The sequence below is a fragment of the Aquarana catesbeiana genome, linkage group LG04 (genome assembly GCF_042186555.1).
Source record: "Aquarana catesbeiana isolate 2022-GZ linkage group LG04, ASM4218655v1, whole genome shotgun sequence".
Taxonomy (NCBI): domain Eukaryota; kingdom Metazoa; phylum Chordata; class Amphibia; order Anura; family Ranidae; genus Aquarana; species Aquarana catesbeiana.
Genome location: NC_133327.1, coordinates 198,073,261 through 198,099,470, shown reverse-complemented (window position 1 = coordinate 198,099,470; position 26,210 = coordinate 198,073,261). Strand labels below are relative to the sequence as shown.

The 26,210-nt window shown below is 42.0% G+C and overlaps 1 protein-coding gene across 3 annotated transcripts in view; it reads left to right on the top strand.

The window, feature by feature from the left end:
* The window catches only part of VEPH1 (ventricular zone expressed PH domain containing 1), a 675,925-nt gene that overhangs the window by 271,990 nt on the left and 377,725 nt on the right, over window positions 1–26,210 (top strand). The window lies entirely within an intron of this gene.

The window sequence follows — 26,210 nt, the reverse complement described above, 5'->3', positions numbered from 1 at the left end:
TTTTTGGATTATACTTACTTACTTAAATACTGTACTAAATATAATATAATATCTTTAAGATAACGGTATTATTTAAAACATCTATGATGGATGACTGTAAATAGGGGTTAACATGTGTGTCGTGACTATTATGGTTCCACATTTAAAAATTCCCCTCGATGATTCTATTGGTCTGTGCATTTATATTACCCCGATGCCCCAATGATTTTATTGTTTTTGGATGTCAAACAATCTATTCGATTTGTGTCTGATTATCCTGGTAAACATAAGGAACAATATGAGTGGCTGACGGAGTAAGGAAACGTCTCCAATTGGTGCCTATTTGCAGCGCCGGTCTTTGGAGGTTTCAGGTGGATGAGACGTCTCGCGCTGTTGCGCCTGCGCGATGAGCGGTCCTTCTTTGCTAGATGCATTGCAATTAAATGAGAGGGATGTTTCGACGCATGACGTCACCGCGTAGATACGCGGTGACGCATAGGTCTAAGAATAGCCAGCCAGCCAGGAGGAATGTACTGCGCTCCGCGTCATAAGGTTGTGACACGCGAGCGCGGTGATCACATGTCCACATCGCCTGATTCTAATTGGCTATATGGACGATCCAAACCGAGGTTTGGTTTGGATCTGGAAGCCATCTGGTGATAGGTTAGATAGATAGTCAGCTGACTAAAAATATCCCCACGTGATGCAAACCCGGAAGTCACGCCGCACAGGTGTCCCCAATGCAATTTCGAGCACTTTCTATTAAATAGCGCAGAAGATGAGAGGTGAGCTGTACCCCAGTTGATGTCTTCTCAGACGAAACGCGTCGGGTGTAGGACCCTACCTCAAACCATTTATCTACTGCGCTTACTACATTTTTTCATGTTTTTATAAATTTTGCTTTTATCTGGAATTTTTTATGCTGGAATTTTTTATGCAATAAAATCCTTTCGGAATTCACACTATGTGGAGCCTTTCTTCTCCTATTGTCCCTGTCCTGAATTGTCGGAGACCAAAGTGAGTGTTGGAGGACGAACCGGGAGACCGTTTATGATTGGAGTTTTCTATCAAGATCATCTGATGGTGGACCAGGAACAACTATAACTCTACCGTGGTACACGGTTCAAGCTCGTATGACTCACCGCTGTACGGCCTGTGAGTCCACCGCGTCCGGTAAGGGCATTTTATATTATTACACCAGGCTGATCACTGGAGGAATCCAGCAACAAATGTCATTTTGAGATAGATACCTATGCTCCAAGAAGTCTCCATTTGATTATATGAACTGTCCCCACCTCAGAGACTTATTATTTACTCTTATCCACACATGCTTATGTATGACTTTTAATTTGTGTGATGCACATTTGATTCACATTGTTTTATTATAGAGGATATGCTAACAGAGGTCCTCTTTTGAATATTGGATTTCTCACGGATGTACTATCCTCTTGTATGAGGTCAAATATTAATTCAATTGTTTATACACACTGTTTGTCATCCTGACACATTGTGATGGTGTTAACCGATAAAGTATAGCTGATATGTGAACAGATGTCCCTTTTGGAATATTAGATTTCTTAATGGTTCACTGTACTTTCGCATATGGTCTAATATAACTTTTGGTATACACTGTTCGTCACCCTAGCACATTTTTGATGCTGCTAACTGATACAGTATAGCGCTACACTTTTTTGTTTCTTTATTTATTGTCACAATTTGTCTAATTGTTGGTGTTGGCTGCTTATTGTTTCACTACATTTTATTTTCACTTTTATTGGTTTGTTGGGTTGGCGCAGCAGTTTCTCTTCTCCTTTTTTTACTTTATATTTTTTGACACTACAGCTGCAGCCTTCCTTTTCTCTTTCTTTTTCTTTATTTGTCCATATCATTCAAGGATATGGACGTGTGTGAATACCGCACGAATCGCACTTTTAATATAGAAGGTGTCTTTTCAATCTTAAATACAGATTCTGAAATGGGAGGTCTCTTCTTAAGGTTGAAAAACCTAATGGTTTCAGAAATCCATTTGGAATGGGATATCGCATTTTTAGAACAGTACTCCAAAGACCGGATGGTCCCAAGAGGGTTAAGATGGACTATCCATCCACAACAAGGAGACTTGGACACTGAAACGTGGTTCCACTACTTTAATGAGGCAGGGATCTCACTGCTCAGTTTCCTTATGGACAGGAAACGGGCTAGGAGAAGTATACTAGATAAAGAGATTAAAGAGATCCGGGATAAATTACTTCCACACAAATCCACAGCAGAATACATCAATTTATCTACAAATTTAAAAAACCATCTAGAAAAAGAGGAACGGGAACAAAAAACTAAAAAACAAAAAAAATATAGTAGAGATAAGAATGACTATAAAACAGGGAATGTATTCATTTGGCAAAACAAGGAACAGACAGTTGGGTCTATGGAACCTAATAGGATGGAGGTGACAACATCATCCAATACAAGTGCCTTGGAAACAATTGTGGCCCTCCCCCCATCTAAAAGGGATGGTCACATGGTCCATTACCCACCTGACCCCCATACACCCAAATATCAGTATAGGAGTCCAGCCCCCCAAAATAGGGGTAGAGGCAAAAGAGGTAGGGGCAAAAGTAGGAGAAACGACGACCGTGTTTCATACAACGAACAGGGTCCCCGTGACTCCTCACCACAAGGTGGATATAGGGGTCATGATGATTACTATCACTATGAACCATATCCCCAAAGGACACCCCTTCGGACCTATAACAGGTTCTCTCCTCTGAGAGAGGAACAAAACAAGAATTACAATTCTCATTACTCCTATAGAACCAGGGATAATGACTACCCAGAAAGGTCCCCGTATAATTACAATCAACGGTTCCCTAGGGCTCCAAGGATGGAGGGTTTTCGCAAACAGAACGAAGGCCCCCCACACTATGGAGAACAAAACGGGGCACCAGAGGGGGGAGGCGCGCCCGTAAAAAGAAAGCGGGTATAGAAAACAAAGGCATCTTTAATCTGAGTAAAACAACCTTTTCGGAAGCTGAAAGGGTTGTTTTAGAGAAAGGTTTAAAGTTTGCCCCCCCTAAAAAACTGAACAAGTTTTCTGCCTTTATTGACGTACAGAAGTACGTGCGTAAATTAAACATTCAAAGGTATATTATGTCAAATTCAAGTAGACCACTTTGTTCACAGACTAATACCCACACTGTACATTCAGGATTGAGCAATCCATCTTTATTCAACCCTCCAGCTCCTATAGCACCTCCAATTAAAGTATTCAGAGACCTAGTTTTGAAAGATCTTGAAGATCTTCCCCCCAAAAGGATATATAATGACCCAAAGTTTAAAATAGGATTAAAGTCACTGTGTGAAAGAAAGAACCTCATCATCCGTTCTGCGGATAAGGGAGGAGGGGTGGTTATCCTTGACAAAAGTGATTACCACAATGAGATGACTAGGATCCTTGGTGATGTGGAGACATACCGCCGCCTCCAAAAAAACCCAACGTTAGAATATAAAAAGAAACTAATGGACCTGGTAGATACTGGGTCACAATTGGGTATTATAAATAAAAAAGAAAAACACTTTTTAGTACCAGTGGCACCACGTATTCCTATCATGTATTATCTGCCGAAAGTACATAAAAATGTGACTAACCCGCCAGGACGTCCGATTATCAGCGGCATTAATTCTGTAACTTCCCGGGTAGGGAAATACATCGATTTTTTCCTCCAACCGATAGTTCAAGCTGTTCCTTCCTTTCTAAAGGACACCAGAGATACTATTATGAAATTACAGAAAGTCACAGACACTAGGAATATAATACTAGCCACCGCGGACGTCACGTCCTTATATACATCTATACCCCAAACGCAGGGCCTGGAAGCAGTTGAGTGTTTCCTCTCAAGAGAGGGTAATATCCCCCGAACACAAAGAAAGTTCATTATGGATCTACTCAAATTTGCCACATGTGCTAATTATTTTTGGTACAATGACCAATTTTACCTACAAACAAAGGGAGTGGCCATGGGAGCAAAATTTGCTCCCAGCCTGGCGAACATCTTCATGGCTAAATGGGAGGAGGATGTCGTCTATGCTTTAAAACCCCCGGAGCTAGCTCTGTGGGTGAGGTACATAGACGACATCCTCCTCCTATGGAGGGGGAGCATGGACTCTTTGGATGCATTTATTACTACCTTGAATGCAAACCAGAGAGGCATCCATTTGACATACGAAGCCAGCTCGTCCAGGATTCATTTTTTGGATTTAGAGATCATATCCAATAATGGACTTTTGGAAACTAAAACATATTTCAAGGCTACGGATCGGAACGGATACATTCCGACCGATAGCTGCCATCATGAGTTATGGCTTAAATCCATTCCAAAAAGCCAGCTGGTGAGAATAAGGAGAAATTGTTCTCACCTTTCGGACTACTTCCTACAAGCTGAAATTTTAAAAACACGTTTCTGCGAAAAAGGTTATGATAATTCCCTTATTTCTAAGGAGATCCTACAGGTAGCCCAAATGGACCGGGCCTCTCTATTGGTTGCTCAATCAGAAAAACCTATAAAACACGGAGATTCCAAACATAAGTGGTCTTTCCTTACGAATTTCTCCACCCAATACAAACAAGTTAGAGACATTATTAAAAAACATTGGAAAATATTGAAAAGTGATACCATTCTGGGCCCAGTGCTACCTGAACAGGCAGCGACTATATTCAGGGGTGCTCCATCAATTAAGGGACAAATCGCACCTAATGTGATAGATCCCCCAAATAAGATATCATTCTTTCATGACATTAAGGGATTCTATCCTTGCAGAAGATGTACAGTGTGCAAATGGAATGTGTGTCAGGTGCGGAAAATAGAAATTTTCAACTCCACCACCACAGGCAAAGAATATAAAATGAAACAATTTGCTACATGCAAAACCCCATATATTGTATACCTCATTACATGCCCGTGTAAAAAACAATATATTGGTCGGACAATACGGAATTTCACCACTAGGGTAAAGGAACACATTACAGCAATCAAAAAAGGTAAAACTAACCATAGTGTTCCAAAACATTATGCACTACATCATGACCGTAACCCAGCAGGGACCATTTTCCAGGTCATAGATCGGTTTATTCCACATTGGAGAGGAGAATCTAGCATAAGGGGGGTCTCGAAACTTGAAACTTGGTGGATACACCAAATTAAATGCTATGTACCTCACGGTTTAAACATCGAGTGGGATATCAATGCGTTTATTAATCAGTCCTAATGATTCTTACTATGTTCCCCTCTTCTATTTGTTTTACCCAGATATTTATATATATTTTTTAGATTGTCCGTAGGTATCCTATTGAGGATCAGATTCTATTATCTCCATTAGATTCTGCTATCTCTACTATACTAAATTTATAATAACCAATTCCTTTAATAACGACTGTTCGTTTCGTTGTTTGGTTTGGGATTATTCCTCCCTTTTCTTTCCCTTCCTCCCCTTTTTTGGATTATACTTACTTACTTAAATACTGTACTAAATATAATATAATATCTTTAAGATAACGGTATTATTTAAAACATCTATGATGGATGACTGTAAATAGGGGTTAACATGTGTGTCGTGACTATTATGGTTCCACATTTAAAAATTCCCCTCGATGATTCTATTGGTCTGTGCATTTATATTACCCCGATGCCCCAATGATTTTATTGTTTTTGGATGTCAAACAATCTATTCGATTTGTGTCTGATTATCCTGGTAAACATAAGGAACAATATGAGTGGCTGACGGAGTAAGGAAACGTCTCCAATTGGTGCCTATTTGCAGCGCCGGTCTTTGGAGGTTTCAGGTGGATGAGACGTCTCGCGCTGTTGCGCCTGCGCGATGAGCGGTCCTTCTTTGCTAGATGCATTGCAATTAAATGAGAGGGATGTTTCGACGCATGACGTCACCGCGTAGATACGCGGTGACGCATAGGTCTAAGAATAGCCAGCCAGCCAGGAGGAATGTACTGCGCTCCGCGTCATAAGGTTGTGACACGCGAGCGCGGTGATCACATGTCCACATCGCCTGATTCTAATTGGCTATATGGACGATCCAAACCGAGGTTTGGTTTGGATCTGGAAGCCATCTGGTGATAGGTTAGATAGATAGTCAGCTGACTAAAAATATCCCCACGTGATGCAAACCCGGAAGTCACGCCGCACAGGTGTCCCCAATGCAATTTCGAGCACTTTCTATTAAATAGCGCAGAAGATGAGAGGTGAGCTGTACCCCAGTTGATGTCTTCTCAGACGAAACGCGTCGGGTGTAGGACGCTACCTCAAACCATTTATCTACTGCGCTTACTACATTTTTTCATGTTTTTATAAATTTTGCTTTTATCTGGAATTTTTTATGCTGGAATTTTTTATGCAATAAAATCCTTTCGGAATTCACACTATGTGGAGCCTTTCTTCTCCTATTGTCCCTGTCCTGAATTGTCGGAGACCAAAGTGAGTGTTGGAGGACGAACCGGGAGACCGTTTATGATTGGAGTTTTCTATCAAGATCATCTGATGGTGGACCAGGAACAACTATAACTCTACCGTGGTACACGGTTCAAGCTCGTATGACTCACCGCTGTACGGCCTGTGAGTCCACCGCGTCCGGTAAGGGCATTTTATATTATTACACCAGGCTGATCACTGGAGGAATCCAGCAACAAATGTCATTTTGAGATAGATACCTATGCTCCAAGAAGTCTCCATTTGATTATATGAACTGTCCCCACCTCAGAGACTTATTATTTACTCTTATCCACACATGCTTATGTATGACTTTTAATTTGTGTGATGCACATTTGATTCACATTGTTTTATTATAGAGGATATGCTAACAGAGGTCCTCTTTTGAATATTGGATTTCTCACGGATGTACTATCCTCTTGTATGAGGTCAAATATTAATTCAATTGTTTATACACACTGTTTGTCATCCTGACACATTGTGATGGTGTTAACCGATAAAGTATAGCTGATATGTGAACAGATGTCCCTTTTGGAATATTAGATTTCTTAATGGTTCACTGTACTTTCGCATATGGTCTAATATAACTTTTGGTATACACTGTTCGTCACCCTAGCACATTTTTGATGCTGCTAACTGATACAGTATAGCGCTACACTTTTTTGTTTCTTTAAAAACTTGCATATAACCTTTAAAATGAGCACTTTTGATTTTTCACGTTCATGTCCCATAGACTTTAACGGTGTTCGCGCGTTCTAAAGAAGATTTTTGCATGTTCGGATGTTCTAGTGCAAGGGGGTGTTCGGCTCATCCTTACTCTACTCAGAGGTGATTGTATTTTTTGCCCATCACCTCAGCAAGGATATGGTTCCTATATCTCTCTGTTTGGTTCCTGTTCACCCAAAGGATTATAACCTCCATCGTCTGGATGTAGTTTGGGCTGTGAAAATAAATACTGTATATGTGGTTCTTTCAAAGACTGTTCATTTCAGGTGACTCTTTGAGCTGCAAGTGGTCCCCAATTTTCTTGGGCATGTTAGCGTTTGTTTGCTGTGTTGCCCACCACTCTGCTTTTGGACATTCCGGCAGTCTAATAAATCCGGTGTCCATTAATGGAAAATAAATAAAATAACATTTTTGTGCTCACTGTAAAATCCTTTTCTTGGCGTCCATAAAGGCATACAAGTCCCTATTCCTCTGTGTTTATGTTCATGCTCTCAGTATTACTTTGCTACATGGTGGCATGGTGGTAGTGTTTGGGCTATCCTAGACTAGATAACAGTTTTTTGTTGTCAGTGTTCAGTTCTCCTAAAGGCAGCAGTAGAAACCTATAGTCTAAAGCTTAATTCACATGCACACTGACCCCCTTATAGTGTGAAGAACCTGTTTTTTTTTTTTTGGAGCAGCATGGAGTGGAAATGGAAAGACTCACATGCACAGCCAAGTTTTACATGTGTACAAGGATTGATGTATGGCCTTGAATGCAGACAGTGTGTATTTGGGGCTTTATGCTCATCTCTGCATACCTATCAAACTTGATTGTGCAGGCAGAGCCAGATTTAGACAGTGAGAGGGCCCAGGGGAACTTCAGGTTTTGAGGGGGGGGGCCTTATACATAGAGAAGGTTTACATTCTCAATGACAGTCACACATTTTTAAAATGCCACGTCATTCTGAGGTCATACATGCCCACACACATGAAGTCATAGTGCTCTATGTGTGGTTTGCTTGAGCTGCCAAAATTCATTTTGAAAAACGATACAACATAACAGTCCAGAGTTTTACAGATGATTGCCAGCAAAATATTACTTCACAAGATACACTTAATAAACTCAAATACATTTTTAATTATACATTTTTATATTATTTTATTTTTTATTATTTTATATATCATTGTTTATATTGTTTTTATATAATTTTTGTGTTTTGGGCTTCTGTCAGGCCCAGGGTAATTTTCCCTTTTGCCCTTTTATAAATTTGGTCCTTTGTGCAGGGGAGTCGCTATCTATATTCACCTACAGTATTTAAAGCTTCATGCTACTGCAAAAAAGGTAAACAAATGGTGCTTTACGCCAGGAGTACAGTACTGCTGAGTAATGTGTAAAGATAAGCTGTGGAAATTTTTGTAAGCTCAGGGGATGAAGAATAACAGGGATTTGTGACTAAATTCCAGCAACAGTTGTCATTAATCATTTACAAGTTCAGATGCTACTTACTGTTACAATGCATTTTTAAATATTGCTCCTCCTAACAACCTAGATATTTGTAAATAGGAACAACAGAAGGCCATAACATTTTATAGGAACTTCAAATTCACTAAATTAAAAAATAAATGCACCATTTTACCTTTGGTTATTTATAAGACAAAAAAACAAGCATAGACCATGATAGTAAAACCAGTAGTCTAAGCAGTTAGTAAACACGAGTGTCATTTTGTGATGTTTCACTTAACATAGCTTTGTGAGTCAGTTCAGAAGGTCTTGGGTCCTTGGATCTTAGATCAGGAAGTTCTTGAATAACAAATCATCACTTGAGAAGCACAGCCTGTGACCACATTTAGCACAGGTCAGTACTTCCTTTTCTCATCATGCCAAACTCAGTGTGTTTACACTATTCCTAACTAGGAAGAAGCAGCTGAGTAAACAGCAGATACTGTATGTGACAATAATGTTTTCTATATGCTGAAGTGCTGATGGAAATATCATCATGCTCTATTAGTGACCCTCTCCATTCATTCACTGGTCATTACAAGTATCAGTTGCACATCTTGATATTTGAGTTATCTGAGCACAGCGGCGCAGCGGAGGGGATATTATTACTCTCTGGATCGTATACAGCATAATTACTATGATAGATGACATTAGCCCGTCACATTAGATTTAGGTGATACCTGTTAAGGAGTATTCACTAGTTATGAAAGTGTTTGTTTTTAAGGGGGAAAGAGGTACATGAACATTCAAAGGAAGGAACCAAAGTCCACAGTGCTTATCATACAAGTGGATAAACCACTGCAAACTTTAATTTGAATAAAATCTAATTTGCTCATTCTACAAGCTTCAAATTAAAGACACAGTCCAGCAGAACTTCAGGCCAAAAATCCCAGAGCTTTTGAGACGGGAAACTGATATTACGTAAGTGGTAGAAACAGACCTAAAAACAGGGGACATACACAGAAAAACCTTTGTCAATGGCTTAACGGGTAAATTGTGTAAAAACATTTAAAATAAGATAGTATTACTATTGTTACCAACATGGTTAAGTATTGTCCATGATGATGGCTAAAGCTCTGTGTCTTGGACCTAGAAGAAGGGGGTAGACAACTGAAACCTTGTCTTGAGAATGAATTGTAAGTGCAAAGCAGCTCTAATTACTTGCCTACTGGACTGGTTGCACATCACTGACCCATACTTTCTTTGTATCTAATCACTATCGGGGAAAAAAACAACAAAAATGCTATCACATTGATACAGTTCCCCTTTGCACATTCCCCTTCTCCTCCAACATTTGTTGGCACTGCCAACAATATAAAGGGATGGGTCTACAGACTTGGTGGAGTTGCAGTAGGATGCAGCCCTTCTGGTAAGATGTTTATTTAAACCCTACTGCATTATGCAATATCCACCGACAGCTGCAACCCCTGAGACTCCATTGTTGTTCATGCTTCCTGGCTTCAAAACATGCATCAAAGCACACATGCTCAGGTTTTGCCTGTCCACAGCCCACTCAACTATTTCTTGATGCTGGGGATCTCTTCACTTCTGCCTGGACAGCCACAATAACTGAGATGATGCATATGCAAAGCCTTATTGTAGATAACAACGATTGTATGGACCCATTTGTACAGGTGTGGTCTGGTTGGACGTTGTTTTTGCACCCCTGCTACATTTAAATCTTTGGCTTCCAAGGGTGCTTCTGGGTCTTGGAAAACAGTAAGAACAACCCATATAACCTTCTAATGCCGTAATCTAGCTTTAATCGCCCCACCACCTAACATCCTTATGCCCTATATGCCTCTGGCCTGCACCAAACAAGCATTATATATACAGATAACCTAATTACTTGATGTCATTCTACCTCCTTACCCTTTTGACTACCTCTTTCCCTCTATACCCTACCTGTGTGTAGGGTTCAGTGTGGTGTGTGTCTGTGGCAAAGTATACACTCAGGGCCGAGGAGAATGAAAACAGTATATTGTGAGAGGTGCAAACAGGCCCAGTGGGAAGACACAGCTAACCAGAGTCACTTACAAACAGTAGCAGAGGACCAAGATCCTGGGTCGATGCCAAGAGCTTCTGCAGTGAGGAGTGGGAATGCTGCCTGGCCAGTTCACACCCAAATGGGAGGCTTCCTATGAGGAGATGGCGTAGTCCATGCACTTTCCTTACTCCTCAGGAATATTTCCCTGCCGCTAAGCTCTGTCCCTGCCAGAGGGGAACTTGTCCCCGTACTAACCATTCACATAAAGCACTCCAAACCCCGGGAGCTGGGGTCTTAAATAGGCTCTGCCTGACCCAAGATTGCCCCCGAGGCCACATGGGGCATCAGCGTCCAATCGGAAAGCTGTCTCCCTGTGACCACAGAAAGTCATAGCTGAGGAACAACTTCCTTCTTCTGCGTTGCTGCTTTGGTCAAACACCACCTACAATGAGGGATACAGGCTGCACCTGCCTACATAACTTTTCAAATTTTCTGCTCCATTAAACCTAAAGTGATGCATTGTCATGACATATATTTACAATTTGTCTGTACACTGTACTTTTTTTCAGGCTTTATTCCAACTTTGCCACAAGTTCTTGAATGATGCTTTTGATCACTCTGTAAACACAAAACCTATTAAATGTTCAATAAAAAAAAAAATGTGTACAGATCGCAGAAACTTAGGGTGAAATCTGAACATATTCTTAAGGAAAATCTGCTGCCCTCTGCCAGAAAGTTGTCAAGGGGAAACTTCCTGTTGTGGCTTTAGAAAAAAAGTGAAGAGAAACCTCTCCAGTAGGATGCAGATGGCAAAAAACTTACAAGGTATAACCCTCCCTTACCCTATCCAAAATGAAAAAATATAGTTTTGTCTTTATTTGTACTTTAAGTCTGAGCTGATGGCCATGGGTACCTGGATCACAAAACTGCCCAGTTACAACGAATTACAAAGTAAAAGTAAAACCTATGTTTGTATTTAGATTCTTGTCTGATGTTTTTGTAGTACCCTTCTAGGCCAGGTGCTAGAAGTGAGGCAAATTTAGTTTTTGGCTGTACGGTTAGAAGTGGAGACTGCATTACTCTGAACTCTGTCTCCCCCTGTCTTTCCAGAATCCTGGAAACATAGTGAGCAGGAGAGGGCAGAGTCTCAGCTGGCCCTTGATACAGCTTCAGCCAATCCCTGGTCAAGAAGAATGGCCAGCTGGGGGCTGACAGATGTACAGTATATAAGTCTAAGAGCAGAGAGTAGCAGGGCCCTTTGCCAGCAGGATAGTGACCCAGCCTGGAAAATCTCTTAAACCGTCCAAGGCTTAGGAGAAGCCTTAAGAAGTCTTGGATAATTCTTGCTCAGTGAGGAGCCATGGGATCATCCCTAAAGTCACAGGAACATTGAAGGCAACACTCAGAGGGGATCTTCCTGGGAGAAAATTTATGCGGAACTAAAGCTGAGAGGAGGTCTCAGGAGTAGGGATGAGCCGAACACCCCCCGGTTCAGTTCGTGGCAGAACATGCAAACAGACAAAAAGTCTGTGCAAACACCGTTAAAGCCTATGGGACTCAAACGTGAAAAATCAAAAGTGCCAATTTTAAAGGCTAATATGCAAGTTACTGTTATAAAAAGTGTTTGGGGACCCGGGTCCTGCCCCAGGGGACATCAATGCAAAAAAAAAGTGCAGTTTTTTTGGGAGCAGTGATTATAATAATGCTTAAAGTGAAACAACAAAAGTGAAATATTCCTTTAAATATCATGCCTGGGGGGTGACTATAGTATGGCTGTAAAGTGGCACATTTTTCCTGTGTTTAGAACAGTCCCTGTACAAAATGACATTTCTAAAGGAATAAAAGTCATTTAAAACCGCTTGCGGCTGTAATGTAATGTTGACCCCCCCCAGCCCATTACCAGGCCCTTTGGGTCTGGTATGGATATTAAGGGGAACCCCGCACCCGAATTAAAAACAAAAAAGGCGTGGGGCCCCCAGGCCTTATATACTCTGAACAGCAGCAGTATACAGGTGGTCACCAGGTTACAAACAAGATAGGGACTGTAGGTTTGTTCTTAAGTTGAAACTGTTTGTAATTTGGAACAGGTATATTTTGTAAGTGTAGCTCCAGCCAAAAAAATCTATTTTTAGCTTTTTGGATAACATAGCGAAGGGTTATCATCACCCCTGTAACATTTATTTTTCTGTCTGTGCCCCTGTTCAGAAGATTTCACCTTCACTTTCTGTCCCAATGACAATTGGATTTAAAAAATTTTGGGTTATTAGGGAAACAAGGATTGGTGATAAAGCATCAGTGGAGACACCTTTTTCCCATATTAACTCATACAGGAGAGAATTTCCCTTCCTAGGGGTAGATTTCCTCTCACTTCCTGTTGTCTCCCTCTGTTTCTAAGTAGGAATCGTTTGTAAGTTGGATGTTTGAAAATAGGGAACCGCCTGTATATACTATACGGCCTGCCCTATACACCCTGCGGAAAATTGGGCCTTAGGTGTTGGTGGTACCAGAACACTGTAAGCCCTCACAGTTACTCTTGGTGGGCACTGGAATGGGCCCTGCTGTGAAATATTAGATCAAAAATTGTAATTACGCGCCCCTGTTAAACAGGGGCAGAAAAATTGGGCCTTAGGCAGTGGTGGTGGTGCCCTGAACTGAAAATATTCCTAGAAGCTATCATCATGAAGATTGAGGAGGAATAGGATAGTCACTCAGCATAATAGGATAGTCACTCAGCATATGCAGTCTTCAAGGTGCTTGGTAGCTGGTGATCCAAGACTGATTCATTTTTATGAATGTGAGCCGCTCAACAGAGTCTGTGGACAGGAGCACTCTGTGATTGGTTACAAAGCCTCCAGCAGCACTGAATGTGCGTTCAGAAAGAACACTAGATGCAGGACAGGCCAGTAGCTCCATTGCATATTGAGCAAGCTCTGGCCAGTGGTCCATCCTCAAGACCCAGTAACCCAGTGGATGTTCTGTTGGAAAGGTTTCCAAGTCTGATCTTGCCCCTAGATATTCCTGCACCATGTAATTCAGACGCTGGCGATGGTTGCTGGAACTGATCATACCTGGGCGCTGAGGACTGAAGAATTGTCTGAAGGCATCGGTCAGCCGGCCACCTTCTCCATCGCTCTTTCTGTGACTGAACGAAGCCTCAGTAACACGTTGTCCAGCACCAGGAAATTGTAACCTCCCAGGCTCTGGAAACGCATTGCACAAACCTTTCTGCAAAGGCCTCCTGAAGATGTTTCATCCTCTGCGCCCTCTGCGAAGGCTGGATAAGTTCTGCAACCTTACCCTTGTAACGTGGATCAAGAAGGGTTGCCAGACAGTAATGATCCCTCTCCTTGATACCACAAATCCTAGGGTCCTTTCGCAGGCTTTGCAGGATCAGGGAGGCCATGCAGCATAAGTTTTCAGAGGCATTTGATCCTGAGTCCTCTGGGTCACTAAGAATCCTCAGTCACCTCCTCCCAGCCACGTATAACTCCATGGGTTTCTGGAGACTGCAAACGATCCCTTGAAGACTGCTGCTGAGTGTTATCCTCCACGTCCATGCTGACACAATCTTCCTACTCTTCTTCTTCCTGTGTGATCGGTGGGCCTGCAGGAATACTAGTATCTGGATAAAGGGGGCCTTGAGAGGTAAGGAAGTCCTCCTCTTCCTCCCGCTGTTCTGCCTCAAGTGCTCTGTCCATTATTCCACAAAGCGTGTGCTCCAAAAAGAAGACAATAGGGACAGTATCACTGATGCATGCACTGTCACTGCTCACCATCCTCGTGGCCTCCTTAATTGCTGACAGGATAGTGCATGCATCCTTGATCAGTAGCCACTGGCGAGGCAAAAAAATGCCAAGCTCCCCTGACCCTGTCCTGGTGCCATACTCACACAGGTACTCATTGATGGCCCTCTGCTGCATGTGCAGTATTGCCAATGTTGAGTTCCACCTGGTGGGCATGTCACAAATGAGGCGGTTCTTGGGCAGGTTGCATTCTCTTTGAATGTCAGCCAGCCGAGCACTGGCATTATATGACCAGCGGAAATGACCACAGACCTTCCTGGCCTGCCTCAGGAGATCCTGTATGCCAGGGTACCTGCTCAAGAACTGCTGCACCACCAAATTCAGGACGTGAGCCATACAGGGAACATGAGTCAAGTGTCCCTGTTGGAGGGTGGAGAGGAGCTTGGTGCCATTGCTGCATACAACCATTCCTGGCTGAAGCTGGCATAGCGTCAACCACCTCTGAGCCTGCCCCTGCAAAGCTGACAGAATCTCTGCCCCAGTGTGGCTCCTGTCCCCTAAGCAGACCAACTCAAGCACCACATGGCATCTTTTTGCCTGAGTGCTTGCATAGCCCCTTAAACACCTATGGAGCACCGCTGGTTCAGAGGAGAAATCTGTAGAGGAAGAGGCCATAGAGGAAGAAGAAGAGGAGGGGGTGGAGGAAAGAGCTGTGGCAGAATCACCACTAGCATTTTGGAGGCGTGGTGGTGGAACAAGCTCCAACAGTACTGAACCCTGTCCTGCATCCTTCCCAGCTGCCAGCAGAGTTACCCAGTGTGCCGTGAAAGAAAGGTAACATCCCTGTCCATGCCTGCTGGACCATGAGTCAGCGGTAATATGCACCTTACGGCTGACCGCCCTGTTCAATGAAGCCAAGACATTGCCTTCCACATGCTGGTAAAGAGCCGGAATGGCCTTCAGTGAAAAGAAATGGCGTTTGGGAACCTGCCACTGAGGTACCACACATTCCACAAATTCACGAAAGGGGGCAGAGTCTACCAGCTGAAAAGACAGCAATTTGGCCAAGCTAGCATTCAGATGCTGAGCATGTGGGTGGCTGGGACCGAATTTCTTTCGCCGGTTTAGCAACTGTGGTAGGGAAATTTGCCTGCTAAAATCCAATGTTGGTGTACCGCTAGCAGACTGGCCACAAGTACTTGGGACACCTATTTCTATACCTTCATTCCTCTCAGTGCAGGTTTTGGAGAGGACTGGAGGTATAGTGGAGTTGGAGATCCCAGCTGATGAGGAGAAAGGAGATGTCCGCCTTGTTCTTTGATGTGGGTCTTTTAAGTGTTGTTGCCAACGGACTGCATGGGAGGTCGTCATATGTCTATTCAAGCATGTGGTGCCCAAGCGGCTGCTGTTTTGGCCACGCTTGATACTCTTCAGACATATGTTGCAGACAGCAACGGTGCGATCTGCTGCACACACGTCAAAAAAGGCTCACACCAAAGAACTTTTCAAAATATGTGGGGAGTCAGCAGCGCCCTGCACCTGTTTAGCTCTGCGGTGTGATGAAATAGGGTGGCTGCACTTAAGCTGCCCCCAGGAGGGCATCCTGCCTCATTGGAGATGTGCCTCCTCCTCCTCACTTCTATCAGGCACCCACGTAGAGTCAGTGACCTCATCATCCCCTCCCTCCTCGTCACTGGAGCAAACTTGGCAGTATGCTGCAGCTCAGGGAACATGACTGCCAGTTTCTTGTCCTTCTTGGGCACCCCCTCTCTCTAGGCTCACGTTACTCCCTTCCTCAACCTGGGTATCATCATCAGAGCCTTCAAATCGCTGAGCATCCTCCAACAGCATGTACCCGACACTGTGGTCGAATAGTTTGGGGGACTCCTCCGTGCATGATGGTGGGGCTAGGGAAGGAGTGACTGTTGACATGGAGTCGATGGAATAGGCTGCTTTGGCAAACTAATCTGAGCCTAGGTGACAGGATGAGCGGGATGAGGAGGGCTTTGTTATCCATTCCACCAACTCTTCTGCATGTTGTGGCTCAATAACACGGCCAGCTGCAGAAAAAAGGACAAGCGTGCCCCACGGCCATGTGCTGAGGATGCACCGTGTCCACGACCAGCACTGTCGACTGTAGACACAGAGCCTGCTTGCCCTCTTTTAGTGGCCTGTGAGCCTCTGCCTCTCCTTGGTGGCCTTCCGGACATGCTGTAAATTTTGTTTAGTAAAACCACACTACACTGTATTGTGTACTGTGTACACCACCATAAAAGTAGTAGCAACTGCACTAGGGGTGCACGGTACTGTGTACACCAACAGAAGTTTTATAACAACTATGGGTGCACTGTATGTATTGTGTACTGCGTACACCACAAGAAAAGTAGTAGCACTAACAACTGCACTACGGGTGCACAGTACTGTGTACACCAACAGAAGTGTAATAACTATAGGGGTACTGTATGTATTGTGTACACCACCAGAAAAGTAGTAGCAACTGCACTAGGGGTGCACAGTACTGTGTACACCAACAGAAGTGTAATAACAACTATGGGTGTACTGTATGTATTGTGTACTGTGTACACAACCAGAAAAGTAGTAGCAACTGCACTAGGGGATCACGGTACTGTGTACACAAACATAAGTGTAATAACAACTATGGGTGCACTGTATGTATTGTGTACACCATCAGGAAAGTAGTAGCAACTGCACTAGGGCACTAGAGATGCACGGTACTGTGTACACCAACAGAAGTGTAATAACAACTATGGGTGCACTGTATGTATTGTGTACACCACCAGGAAAGTAGTAGCAACTGGACTAGGGGTGCACGGTACTGTGTACACCAACAAAAGTATAACAACTATGGGTGTACTGTATGTATTGTGTACACCACCAGAAAAGTAGTAGCAATTGCACTAGGGGTATACGGTACTGTGTACACCAACAGAAGTGTAATAACAACTATGGGTGTACTGTATTGTGTACACCACCAGAAAAGTAGTAGCAACTGCACTAGGGGTGCACAGTACTGTGTACACCAACAGAAGTTTAACAACAACTATGGGTGCACTGTATGTATTGTGTACTGTGTACACCACCAGAAAAGTAGTAGCACTAGCAACTGCATTATGGGTGCACGGTACAGTGTATACCAACAGAAGTGTGATAACAACTATGGGTGTACTGTATGTATTGTGTACTGTGTACACCACCAGAAAAGTAGTAGCAGGGGTGCACCAACAGAAGTGTAATAACAACTATGGGTGTACTGTATTGTGTACACCACCAGAAAAGTAGTAGCAACTGCACTATAGGTGCTCAGTACTGTGTACTGTGTACACCGCCTGAAGTATATATGACTGTCTGTGTATATATATATATATATATATATATATATATTTATATATAAATATATATATATATATATACATATATATATATCTTAGCTGAGGTCGCTGGGATTGGCCAAAGGAGAGAGACTGTTGCCTGTGCACCCCCTTCTTGTTAGAGTGATTGTTCCAGACTTGCTTCCCGAGTGTGCCTTAGAGAAGAGAAGGCCTCTGTGCTATAACTGTGTGCTATCTTTTTTGTGGAGGAGAACTCTGCCTCATTTACTTAGCTGCTTCAAGATAGTGTCTTAATTCAAGTTGTTTAGTTCTGGGCATCCCAAAGCTTTTCCAAATCCCTATCCTAATTCTACAAAACAATAAATACAATAAAAAAACACCACAATTGCCTGTTTACTGTCTGAGAACTGGGTGAGTTTGGATGCATCTGGCTGAAAATACCCTGTGCCTGGCTGCTTGCTCCATTAAGTATTCACAACCAGGGATGAAATCGGGGGTCTGCTACATTTTGCTTTAACAATTAATGTTTTCCTTGTGATTTTTTTTAACCATGCATATATTTATATCATGCATGAGGTAAACAACACAATTTATTAGACAAATAGATTTACAGTAATAAAAAATAACATTTAGTTAGTATAATATGAAATGTAACTATTTTTGGGGTGGCTCCACTGATCTACTTTGCATGACTCCAGACATGAGAACTTTTATTCAATGCCACAGTGAGCATGAAAACTGGTCAGTGTTCCAGAGCAGAGGTAATCTGACTACAGAAATAAGTGAGCACTGAATATCTAGACAAGACCCAGACTTCTGCGATAAGCAATGAATAGTTCATTGAAGCTAGTGACTTGTTTAGCGCTGATAAAGGATGTAAAACTTTAGGACAATTCTTTTCAAAGCCATCCAACTATTGCATAACTCTATTCACTTGTTGATGTTAGCTATTTGGGTGTTCTACTTAAGATTATAGAAACAGTATAAATGTTCTATAAAGCACCTCTGACTGTTGTGATATTGTTGAGCACTCATTTCATGTGACATATGAAGGAAGTTCTTAGACGTGTCCCTGTCAGTTTAAATGCCCACCACAACAAAAACAGATATTGGACTTTTTTTAAGCGAAGTATGTAACTATGTACTGTAGGTATGAATGCAAAAGTGGCTCTTGAATCATTCAGGAGGACTAAGGATGAGCTCAAGGTTTGGCCAGAACAAAGATTTAGTTTGAATTGTGGCTGTTCCTGGCCATATTTGGTCAATAGCTGGTCAAAGAAGTCACTGGGGAGACCCTACCTTTGTTGACTTTTAGCGATGGGGCCCAGGGAGATATAATTCACAGCAAGTCAGGGACATATATTTGGTTTTGTTTTTTTTAACCTCTTGACCTCAGAGAGATTTTACTGACACTGTAATAATGACACTGGCTAGGAAAGGGGTTAACATCTAGTGGCAATCAAGGGGTTAACGGTTTGCCTATCAATGTGTATTGTGTGTAATGTGTGCAGCTTTTACTTTTCTGATCTGGCTGTTTTTTCCCTGCTTTTTAGGGAGAAGAAACATTCATATCAGATATCACTGTTCCCTGTACACAGAATTCTGTGTTTTTCAGCAAGTTTCAGCTGAAATAATTGGCTGAAATCTGTTGCCAAGCTCATGCCTTTATCCAATCTTGGAAGAAGGCCGGTCATGTACATGAAGGCAACTGTGCCTGTACCTGCCACCCACTTGCTTGCAGTAAATTTACTGTGACCTGTCAGCAGGTAGTTAAATAAGTGACTTTGTTAGCTGTGTTAACTGTGTTAGCTTATTTAATTATCTTTGGGGTACTCATTTAAGAGGTATGGTATCTGGGTGTTTCCTATTGTTAAATGAGGCTTTCAGATTCTGATAGGCCCCAACCTGCAGACTCCCACAATCACCAGGGAGAGGCCCTTGCTGAACCCTGTCAAGGTATCCCCCCATGTTAAAGGCATGTGGCCTGGTATGGTGTGGAGGAGGAGGTCAAAGTCTATATGAATTTTTTTTTGTATGGGGGTCTCCCACTAACATCTATATTGTACCCTCATCTAGGAATAGATGACACTCATCTGGTATTGATGAAGGGAATCTCAGCCTTTGAAATCTAAACAGCATTTTTTACATTTGTAAATGTTAGTCTGCTGTAGAAGGTTATATACATTGTACAGATGCACCACTTCACAGGCACCTTCGGGACATCTCCCAGTCGTGTTATTTGAAAAAAATTTGCAATTTTAATGTTTCACTTTAAGCATTATTAAATTCACTGCTTACCAAAATTGTATTTTTTTTTTAATTTGCTTTGGTACCCCCAGTGCCTAGCTATTTATCTGAAAATTCTCTGCCTTTTAGCCCAGAAAATGGCCATTACTGTTTTTTAACATCAAGATTCCATTGACATTAATAGGGTTCAGGTTTGGCACCTGAACCTTAGTCATGTTCTACGAACCCACTTCAAACTGAATCTAGGTACGTCAGACTCATCCCAGTTCAGGATCATATGACTCTATTCCTTTTACGCTCTCACCCTTTACCATTAACCAATTGCCACCCAGGCCATTTCTGACACTTCTTTCCTACATGTAAAAATCATCATTTTTTGCTAGAAAATTACTCAGAACCCCAAACATTATATATAGATATATATTTTAGCAGAGACCCTAGGGAATAAAATAGTGGTCATTGCAATTATTTATGTCACGCGGTATTTGTGCAACTATTTTTCAAACAACAATTTTTTGTAGAAAAAAAAACAAAACACTTTCATGAATTAAAAAAAAAAATAACACGATATTTACCCCATTTTTGTTATATAATGTGAAAGATGATGTTACGCTGAGTAAATAGATACCTAACATGCCATGATTTAAACACTCATGAAATGGCGCCAAATGACAGTGCTTAAAAATCTCCACAGGTGATTTAAACATTTTTACAGGTTACAAATTTAGAGATACAGATTCTAGTGCTAGAAATATTGCTCTTGCGATTGCAGTGATACCTCACATGGGTGGTTTGAATGCCGTTTACATATGCGGGCACAACCTTTTTATTGTTTATCATTATTATTACTGCTATTATTATCATTTATTTTTCCTTTTTTTGTGTTATACTGTTGCTTTAACAAGAATGCGAACACATTCAGTCTTTCTTCTTTTCTTTGCTTTTGTTTTTGTGTTGCTCTGTAGCCCTAATAAGCACGTTTTCTTTCTCCTTCTTGGTTTTTATACTTTTTAGTCAAGTAATGTATGTCCTTTTTGGCTCCAATAATTAATGCATTAAGATATTTGTACTTTTATGTACTTATAGTTTTTAACACATTTTGAGGATTATTTGTATATATTTTATTGTATAGTTTTTAGCCCTGCTGAAGGGAAAATACTAAGCCCCCAAAACGCATTGGCTGAGAGAAAAAAGAAAGAGAAACACCTTTAAAAGTCTGTACAAGCTAGTGTGGTATTCCCATCTTTTCAAAACTTCAACAAACTGCTCTTGGGGTTCAGCAACACCTCATAGTTGCTGGTGAGCAGCCTCTGCAACCACAAACCACCCATCTCGTTAAAATGCATCTGCATAAGGCTCAGCGCTCCTATATCACAAAGAAGTATTTATTTCAGTCTGTGTCCCTGCACCCTGACACTTGTTCTACTGACAACAGTCCATGGGCCTATTCAAAGAGGTATCATCATTTCCGATCAGCCTGTCCATAGACTAATATTGAGCTTTAAAAATTGACAGATAGATCTGATTGAAATACATGTGTGTAAGGACCCCAAGAAGGGAGTTTGCTTAACTTTGTAGAGAATTCCTTTGATTTACATTGCATCTCTAGGCCAGGAAGTGAGGAGAAACCTCCTCAACAGACAGAAAATATATAAACTAAAGCCGCGTAAACACAGGCTGTTGGCGGAAAATCCGACCGTTTGTGCGCTCCATCGTACAATTGTTGTCGGATTTTCCAAAACAAATGTTGGATGGCAGGCTTTAAAATTTTCTGTGGACAAATGTTTGTAATGGAGAATTAAAGGGGTTGTAAAGGTAAGTGTTTTTTCACCTTATAGCATCCTATTGATTAAGGTGAAAAAACATCTGTCAGTGACTGGCCCCCAGCACCCCCCCCCCCCCCCATTTTAGAGAGATGCGCCGTCTCTCTGCCTGGGGGTTCTCAGCTGTTGATTGGATAAATTGATAGCAGCGCAGCTGACAATTAAATCCAATGACGCGGCCACCGGGGGACGGGGCCGAGTCCTGCATTTGTCGTCTATGGAGCGTGCCCGCAAGGTAACCCCCGGGGGGGAGGCCGAGAGAGCTGCCGAGGGACTCCAGAAGACCAAGGCCACTCTGTGCTGCACAGTGGAGGTAAGTATGATATGTTTGTTATTTAAAAAAAAAAAAAACTTTAGTGTCACTTTAACATTTGTGACGTGGCAAATTATGAACTCTTGAAAAGCAGCTAACATTCTCTTCTTCTTTATTTAATGAGATAATAATGAAGCTGCTTTGCTGGTGATACTAATGGAGTTATGGCAGACATATTTTAAAAGGCTTTTGTTTTCTAGTGATATCAAGAATAATATTATTATGCTTTTTTTTGGGGGGGGGCAAGTTACCACAACACCGTTATCCCGTAGTTTTTAAGATCTAAGATACAACTATGTTGGTGTTCCTTGTCAATTTTACATTGTATTTTTTAAAATGTAACTGCCTACTCCCAAACTGTCATTTGAAGTAAAACACATAGCCAAGTATTATTCTACACATTTTTTTTTATTGTGCATTAAAAAAAGAAAACCATTAAAATTAGACATGCTATCTGCCAATAGAAATTAACCAAAAAGTGCATTCTATGCATCCAAAAATATAGAAAATATACCAAATGAAATCATTATTCAACCAAAAAATAAAATGAAAGCCTCATGCATGTGTCCTGCTTCTTAATATAGGGGGTCAACAATGCCAAGAGTTGGTGAAAGCAGGGGTCCGTCATCCAGAGATAATTCCGAAAATCATCTGGATTATTCTCATGGAGCTCCCGCAGCAAAGGCATATGACATAATTGGTCATGATTAATAAAGCAACCAATTTTTCGTCCAAGAAATCCTCCTCCTCCTGTTCCTGGACTGGACTTGGGTCAAAGCAATAACTCCAAAGCCAATAATTTATAACGTTATCTCCTCGGATACGCAACATGTCTGGTCCGTTCAGGAACAAACTGAAAAGCATAAAATGAAAAGCGCAAACTGAAAAGCGCGAAATGAAAAGCGTGAATCAACACTCAAACTTCTACTAACATGAAATTAGCAGAAGGAGCCCAAAGGATGCTGCTAAAGTGCTGAAAAACCACGTAGTACGTCACTACGTTTGTGTTTGTTGGCCGACAATTCCTTGCCATTTGTATGCAAGACAAATCCAGGCACACGCCTTCGGACAAAAGTCAGAGGTTTTGTTCTGCAGAAAATCCGATCGTGTGTACAAGGTTTTAGGCAGGCCATACATGGTCAAATTCCAAATTAGTTTTCTTTTCAAAATCAGAAATTTTGTGCATTTTTGATCCGATGGTGCCACCATTAATTTTCGAAATTCGACCAACCAAGCCTTCAATTTCACCTCATGTTGCTACAGAAAAAAGTTTTTGTGGCCAGGAATCTTCTTTTCTTTCTGGGAATTTTCTCTTCTTGCAATCATGTGCATTCCTTTTCCTATTACATTTCTCACACGATTCTCCCATTATTGATTAAAAAATCGTTTGTTTTTCAAAAAATTTCCAACATGCGCGATTACTCAAATTTGATTGCCCCACGAAAATTGGCTTTTGCTGCAGCCCACTAATGGTGCGAAATTCGAACGAAAATTCTTAGATAAGATTTTCGAAAGAAAATGTTTTCAAAATTCGACCCATGTATGGCCAGCCTTGCAGGGAGTTTACTGTTCACTACTCTATTTAAAAAAAAATGGTTTTAGCCATATACAGCAGGTAAAATAATTATTGAACACGTCATCATCTTTCTAGGTAAATACATTTCTAAAGGCGCTATTGACATGACATTTTCAGCACGTCGGTAACAACCCATGCTATCCATGCATACAAAAAAAAACAAAACAAATAAGTTCAGAAATTAAGTTACACGTATGTGTAATAAAATGGAATGACGCAGGGAAAAAGTATTGAATGCGCTAACTGAAATGTATTTATTGCTTTGTACTAAATCCTTTGTTGGCAATGACAGCTTCAAGACACCTCCTGTATGGAGAAACTAGTCACATGCATTGCCCGGGTGGGATTTTGGCCCATTCTTTCACTCAGTCTTCAAATCTTGAAGGTTCCATGGGCCTCTTCTATGAACTCTGATCTTTAGTTCTTTCCAAAGATTTTCTATATTATTGATGTCAGGTGATTGGCTGGGCCATTCTGGCAGCTTTATTTTCTTTCTTGAAAACCATTTGAGAGTTTCCTTGGCTGTCATGGTTATGCAATAGAGTTTGTTTGTCAGCTTACCTGTCTCCATGTGTTCATCTCCAAAGACCAGATGTCTCTCACCTGACTGCTTTTATTAACTCTTCTCTAGCATGGCTCCACCCCAGCTCCTATCAGAGAACTCTATATTAACCTCTGCACTGCAGGTCAGCCCTGCTGATCAACCTTTGTGTGTTTGGCTTCCTGTCCTGCCTGCAGTGTGCTCTACATTTATTTCTGTTACCGACCTTGTTGTGTTCTATACTACTCCTGTCTGCTCGTGACCCTGACCTTTGGCGTGTCCCCGACTATCCCTGTTTGCCTGTGACCCTGAACCTTGGTGTGTACTCTGTTGCCCTTGTCTGACCTTGGCTTATTCCTTTACTATTCCTATCCTTCTGTTGCCTACTGTGGGTGTGAGCTGGGGGACCTTGGGGGTCGCGACCTGGAGCCAGTTGCAGCCCAGTCCATCCTCACCACTAGAGGCTCTGGTGAACACCTGCTGGCTCTTATGGGGCGTACACACGGTCGGACTTTTCAGCTACAAAAGTCCGACAGCCTGTCCGACAGACTTTCGACGGACTTTCGACGGACTTGCGGCGGACTTTCTAACGAACAGACTTGCCTACACACGATCACACAAAAGTCCGTTGAATTCTTACGTGATGACGTACACCGGACTAAAATAAGGAAGTTGATAGCCAGTAGCCAATAGCTGCCCTAGCGTGGGTTTTTGTCCGTCAGACTAGCATACAGACGAGCGGATTTTTCGACCGGACTCGAGTCCGTCGGAAAGATTTGAAGCATGTTTCAAATCTAAAGTCCGTCGGATTTGAGGCTGAAAAAGTCCGTTGAAAGTCCGGAGAAGCCCACACACGATCGGATTACCAGCCAGCTTTAGTCCGTCAGCGTCCGTTGGACTTTTGTAGACGAAAAGTCCGACCGTGTGTACGCGGCATTAGACTCCGCGCCCCAGGGAATCCTATGCTCTAACCCCGGTGGGATCCGAGTTGGTGTACCAGCGGCCCTGCCTTCCTTATACCCAGTCTCCCATCCGCAGCAGTCAGCCATAGGGTCCACTGCCTTGCGGTACACTCCTGATCCCAACGGTGTGCATCTGTCACCTAGCCTCAAGGTGACTCGACATTGGCTTTGTGTTTGGGATCATTGTCTTGCTGAAATGTCCACCCTCGTGGTGCCATTTGACCTCCAAACATTGTGTGTGTTATGGCATCCAAACAGTTCAATTTTGGTCTCATCTGACCACACTATGGTCTCCCAGTCTTCAGCAATGGAGTCTTGCTTAGTGAGCGTGCATACGGACCATGGCGGTTGAGTACATTATTTATGGTTTTCTTTAAAGAATTTGTACCTGCTAATTCCAGATCTTTCTTAAGCTCTCCACAAGTGGACCTTGGCTTATGGAGAACTCTTTTGATAACTCTTTTCACTCCTCTGTCAGAAATCTTGCGAGGAGCACCTGGTCGTGGCCGGCTTATGGTGAAATTATGTTCTTTCCACTTCCGGATTATGGCCCCAACAGTGCTCACTTGAACATTCAGAGGTTTAGAAATTCTTCTCTAATAAATGCCATCAGAAAAATTTGCAACAATAAGGTTGCAAAGGTCTTGAGAAAGCTCATCATGAGATGTTTCTTGTGTGACACCTTGGTAATTACATCTTTATATAAGCCATCAGTTGAGACTGAACCAGCTGATATTAATTTTCATTGACAAGGGGCAAGATTGCTTTCTAATTACTGATAGATATCAGCTAGTGTCTTGGCTTTCCATGCCTTTTTGCACCTCCCTTTCTTCATATGTTCAATACTGTTCCCTGTGGCATTCCATTTTATTACACATAACTTAATATCTGAACTTAATGTTTTGGTTTCTTTGTATGTATACATTGCATGGGTTGTTACTGACATATGGTGAACATTGCATGTCAATAGCACCTTTAGAAATAGT